The sequence below is a fragment of the Capra hircus genome, chromosome 3 (genome assembly GCF_001704415.2).
Source record: "Capra hircus breed San Clemente chromosome 3, ASM170441v1, whole genome shotgun sequence".
Classification (NCBI taxonomy): domain Eukaryota; kingdom Metazoa; phylum Chordata; class Mammalia; order Artiodactyla; family Bovidae; genus Capra; species Capra hircus.
This window is the reverse complement of record NC_030810.1, coordinates 110,353,587-110,359,440: the sequence shown is the minus strand read 5'-3', so window position 1 is coordinate 110,359,440 and position 5,854 is coordinate 110,353,587.

The window sequence follows — 5,854 nt, the reverse complement described above, 5'->3', positions numbered from 1 at the left end:
CAAATTCCTAAGGATGTACAGGTTTCAGATAAGATGAAAGTTTGGTGCTGTTGATATCTCTGTTGCTTAAGCCTAAATTTTAACCTGTTCAATTCTATACCTCTGTGATTCTTCCAATTAAGGAGTAGTAAATTCCTCTGACTTTCGGTAGACATCATTAAAAATGACCACTCCTAGAGGAGTGGGAAAAGCAGCGGCAGTAGCCATCATGGTCACTGCCTGGGGGCTTTGGGACAGATAGGCCCGAACTTGTTACACCTTCAGTTCAGTTCAGTTCAGTCGCTCAGTCGTGTCCGACTCTTTGCGACTCCATGAATCGCAGCACGCCAGGCCTCCCTGTTCATCACCATCTACTGGAGTTCACTCAGACTCACGTCCATCGAGTCTGTGATGTCATCCAGCCATCTCATCCTCGGTCGTCCCCTTCTCCTCCTGCCCCTAATCCCTCCCAGCATCAGAGTCTTTTCCAGTGAGTCAACCCTTCGCATGACGTGGCTAAAGTACTGGAGTTTCAGCTTTAGCATTATTCCTTCCAAAGAAATCCCAGGGCTGATCTCTTTCATAATGGACTGGTTGGATCTCCTTGCAGTCCAAGGGACTCTCAAGAGTCTTCTCCAACACCACAGTTCAAAAGCATCATTTCTTCAGCGCTCAGCTTTCTTCACAGTCCAACTCTCACATCCATACATGACCACAGGAAAAACCATAGCCTTGACTAGATGGACCTTAGTCGGCAAAGTAATGTCTCTGCTTTTGAATATACTATCTAGGTTGGTCATAACTTTTCTTCCAAGGAGTAAGTGTCTTTTAATTTCATGGCTGCAATCACCATCTGCAGTGATTTTGGAGCCCCCAAAAGTAAAGTCTGACACTGTTTCCACTGTTTCCCCATCTATTTCCCATGAAGTGATGGGACTGGATGCCATGATCTTCGTTTTCTGAATGTTGAGCTTTAAGCCAACTTTTTCACTCTCCTCTTTCACTTTCATCAAGAGGCTTTTTAGCTCCTCTTCACTTTCTGCCATAAGGGTGGTATCATCTGCATATCTGAGGTTATTGATATTTCTCCCGGCAATCTTGATTCCAGCTTGTGTTTCTTCCAGTCCAGCGTTTCTCATGATGTACTCTGCATATAAGTTAAATAAGCAGGGTGACAATATACAGCCTTGACGTACTCCTTTTCCTCTTTGGAACCAGTCTGTTGTTCCATGTCCATTTCTAACTGTTGCTTCCTGACCTGCATACAGATTTCTCAAGAGGCAGGTTAGGTGGTCTGGTATTCCCATCTTTTTCAGAATTTTCCACAGTTTATTGTGATCCACACAGTCAAATGCTTTGGCATAGTCAATAAGGCAGATGTTTTTCTGGAACTCTCTTGCTTTTTCCATGATCCAGGGATCAAGACCATCCCCATGGAAAAGAAATGCAAAAAAGCAAAATGGCTGTCTGGGGAGGCCTTACAAATAGCTGTGAAAAGAAGAGAAGCAAAAAGCAAAGGAGAAAAGGAAAGATAAGCATCTGAATGCAGAGTTCCAAAGAATAGCAAGAAGAGATAAGAAAGCCTTCTTCAGCGATCAATGCAAAGAAATAGAGGAAAACAACAGAATGGGAAAGACTAGAGATCTCTTCAAGAAAATTAGAGATACCAAGGGAACATTTCATGCAAAGATGGGCTCGATAAAGGACAGAAATGGTATGGACCTAACAGAAGCAGAAGATATTAAGAAGAGGTGGCAAGAATACACAGAAGAACTGTACAAAAAAGATCTTCACGACCCAGATAATCATGATGATGTGATCACTAATCTGGAGCCAGACATCTTGGAACGTGAAGTCAAGTGGGCCTTAGAAAGCATCACTACGAACAAAGCTAGTGGAGGTGATGGAATTCCAGTGGAGCTATTTCAAATCCTGAAAGATGATGCTGTGAAAGTGCTGTGCTCAATATGCCAGCAAATTTGGAAAACTCAGCAGAGGCCACAGGACTGGAAAAGGTCAGTTTTCATTCCAATTTCAAAGAAAGACAATGCCAAAGAATGCTCAAACTACCTCACAGTTGCACTCATCTCACATGCTAGTAAAGTAATGCTCAAAATTCTCCAAGCCAGGCTTCAGCAATACGTGAACCGTGAACTCCCTGATGTTCAAGCTGGTTTTAGAAAAGGCAGAGGAACCAGAGATCAAATTGTTACACCTTAGCCACTTAAAAGCTGTGTGGCCTAGGGCAAAATGCTTAAGCCCTCTGGACCTCAGGTTTCTCATCTGTTAAATGATACCATCTGCCACAACATACTATAAAGGCTGTAGGTAATTTCCAAAAGGGCCTTAGTGTGCAGGCATCTGTGAAAATGAGCAAAGGAAACCTGAATCAAAATGGAGTTGGGGTGCCATGAAGGGAGAGCTCTCATGCATTTATTGCTCACCACAGCTTACAGATTCCAGAACCAAGAAGGAAGCCTTCCTTTTGACTCAGCAACAAGCTGTCCACTGCTTGGAGCCAATAAAAATTCCCTGCCCACAGCCTCTTCCTCCCCTTTGATTTCTTCCTGTGTGTGTGCATGCTCAGTCGCGTCCATGTCCAGCTCTTTGCAAGCCTATGGACCATAACTTGCCAGACTCCTCTGTCCATGGGATTCTCCAGGCAAGAATACTGGAGTGGGCTGCTACATCCTCCTCCAGGGGATCCTCCCGACCCAGACCCAGGGATCGAACTTAAGCCTCCTGCATCTCCTGCACTGTGGCTGGATTCTTTATCCACTGAGCCACCTGCGAAGCCCTCCATTTCTTCCTAAAACCTAGTAAAACTCAAGTTTCCCTTTGTCTCTTTGGGTTTGCCTGTGGTTCATCATAGATTGCATGACCTGAACTGCAATTCCTGTGCTATTCATGGATAAAGTTAATTTGATTAGCTTAAGACCTTGTTGTTTCGTGGGGAAGGAAATGGCAACCCACTCCAGTATTCTTGCCTGGGAATTCCATGGACACAGGAGCCTGACAGGCTACAGTCCACAGGGTTGCAAAGAGTCTGATACGACTGAGCAACTAACACACTTTTGATGTTTCATTTTTAAGGTCAACATTTCACAGTGACCATTAAGGGACCCAAAGGAGATGAGCCCCCTAGAACAGCGTGCTCTCTGCTCCTATGAGCTGCCTTATTCCTTGTGGTTCACGAGTTTCTTCTCAGATTTAAGCTCCCTCTTTTCGGTTGAATTCTCTGACTTCATTCAGGATCTGTTTTTTTGTCCTTTTGGTGAGTACTTTTTCTTTCTTTTCTTCCCCCTGAACGTTTAAATTAGGATTATGGGATCCCAGTCCTCTAAACACTCTGAGGATGGCCCTTCCTTTGGGACCCTGGCCCCTTCTGTGTTTAAAAACTATGGTCCCTCCGCGTATGCATTTTTAATCTAATGGACTGACCTCACCAAAGATAATTTAGAATCAATGGCCATGATGGCGAAGCTTCAGTCTCCCCAGTTTGTTTCTCTCAGGACGAAACTTGAGGATTGTGGCTCCAAAATACAGCAAACGGAAGGGCATGCTTGTCTCAGTTGACATCTTATTTATTTATTTAGGCTGCACTGGGTCTTCGTCGCAGCTCATGGGGCTAGCTGCGGCCAGCAGGGGCTCCTTTCTAGTTCAGCTGCACAGGCTTCTCATTCCGGTGGCTTGCCTTGTTGCAGAGCACAGACTCTAGGGCACGCAGGCTCAGTAGCTGTGGTGCATGGGCTTAGCTGCCCCAAAGTATGTGGGATCTTCCCCAACCAGGGATCAAACTTGTGTCCCCAGCATTGACAGGTGGATTCTTAACCACTGGATCACCAGGAAAGTCCTCAGCTGACATCTTGAAGCTTTACAAAATAACCTTTCTAAATGGACTGAGGTGAATAAACCATTACCGGAAGATTAAAAGGCCCTGGAAGACTCCGTCCTCTTCCTCTGCTGCATGTACCCCACTTCCTTTGTACCTGCCACATCCTCATTCCAACCCTCTCACTCAATTTCCCTTTTACTCCAAGCCTCACTTTTTCTTACTTTCTCCTCATCGGAACCTCTTAGAACCTGCTGTTTTAAAATCAGTCCCTCTGAGGGTCTCAATGCTAAGCCCCTAATTTCTCGTGTCTCCTAGACTAAGGCCCAACTACAGCCATAGTCAAGGATTTTCTTAGAGCTACTGAAGATCCTTATAGATTTTGCAGAGGTATTTAATACAGTTATCCGGACTTACCAATCAGGTTCCTCAGATTTATGCCAGCTAGTTCACATGCTTGTTGGCAAAGGCCAAGCCCAACACTAAATGAACACAGCTAATTGGAATAACCCCGAAAAAGCTCTAGAACTGCAAGCGAGAGACCTACCCCCTGCCTCATAGAATCACACTCACCAGTTGCTAGACGACTTCACCCGGCACCACCCCCCCAAACTTGTTAATTGGAATAAGACTCAGGCTGACACTCAGAAACCAATGAATCTATGCACATCTTTGTGAAAGTGTTGGTCGCTAAGTCATGTCCAACTCTTTGCAATCCCATGGATTGTAGCTCCAAGCGACAGTAGACCAAGCTCCTCTGTCCATGGGATTTCCCAGGCAAGAATACTAGTGTGGATTGCCACTGGCTTCTCCAGGGGATCTTCCCTACCCAGAGATGGAAGTCAGGTCTCCTGCATTGCAGGATTCTTTATCATCTGAGCTACCAGGGAAGCCCCTCTTTAGAGTCAACACCAAATGTTTTTGAGATTTTTGATCTCCCTCTGGATGTTGAATCCATCTGGGTAGCCTTCAGCTTTGTGTTCATCAATAGGCTAAACCAGACCTTTCTCTCTTGGTGAAGTGAACCAGAACAGAACAGGAAACCATGTCTATTCCAGACGTAAATTTGGCAAACTGATTAGCCTGCACCCTAGACAATTATATTAAGAAAAAGACCATTAAAATCCTTAATCTCCAGCTTCAACAGGTGGAGGCCTTTAAGTAAAAATCCTCCTGGCCTGTCATTATTGTAAGAAGCCAGGACATTGAAAAAAAGACTGCTATAAACTAAACACTTCAGGAGTCTTCAGTCACCCAACCAATCTTTCCAGCGTCTTCCTACATTCCAGTGACGGGACTTAAGAAATCACAGGGGCTTTCCCCAACCCTTCTCCAGACTGGAAATGAATTTCTGCTGGAGCTACTATTAAACAGCCCCTGCTTCAGAACGCTAAACCATTTCAAGTAGTGGGGTACTCTGATAAACTTTAACAAGTCAAGAAAAAATTGAATCAAAAATGCTTAAACAGCCTACTGATGACAAAGTGAAGGAGCAGGTGACACGCTGTTTAAAGTGTTACATATAGTGAATTTTAACACCAGTAGGCAGGCTTTAATGTTGCTCTCCCAAGTAATGAATTCTTAGCAGATGATATCAGAGCAATATTATGCAGCATTGCATAGGAAGATGTTGGATTCAGAGCTGATGTTTATTCCTAAAATACAATCCAGGAAAAATATGTCCTCACTGCTTCTAGGCACTTTATTTTTTTATTTATTTTTATTTTATTTATTTATTTATTTTACTTCTAGGCACTTTAAATTGCCTGATGGACCATCTGAGATTTGGCAAATGGATTATATACAGCTACCCTAAGCTCACAGGTCTTGGCAATGGTTTGCATGTCTTCTTACTGGACTGAAGCTTTTCCATGTAGATAAACTTATGACTCCTCAGTGGCCAAGATCCTATTGGAAAAGATCATTCCTACCTGAGGGAACCACCCCCAAACTTCCTAGTACTGGGGAACTCACTTTACTGGTCAAGTGCAACAAGAAGTCTGTGCTGTTAGACCAGTTCTGCAGCATTTTCACTGCACTTAT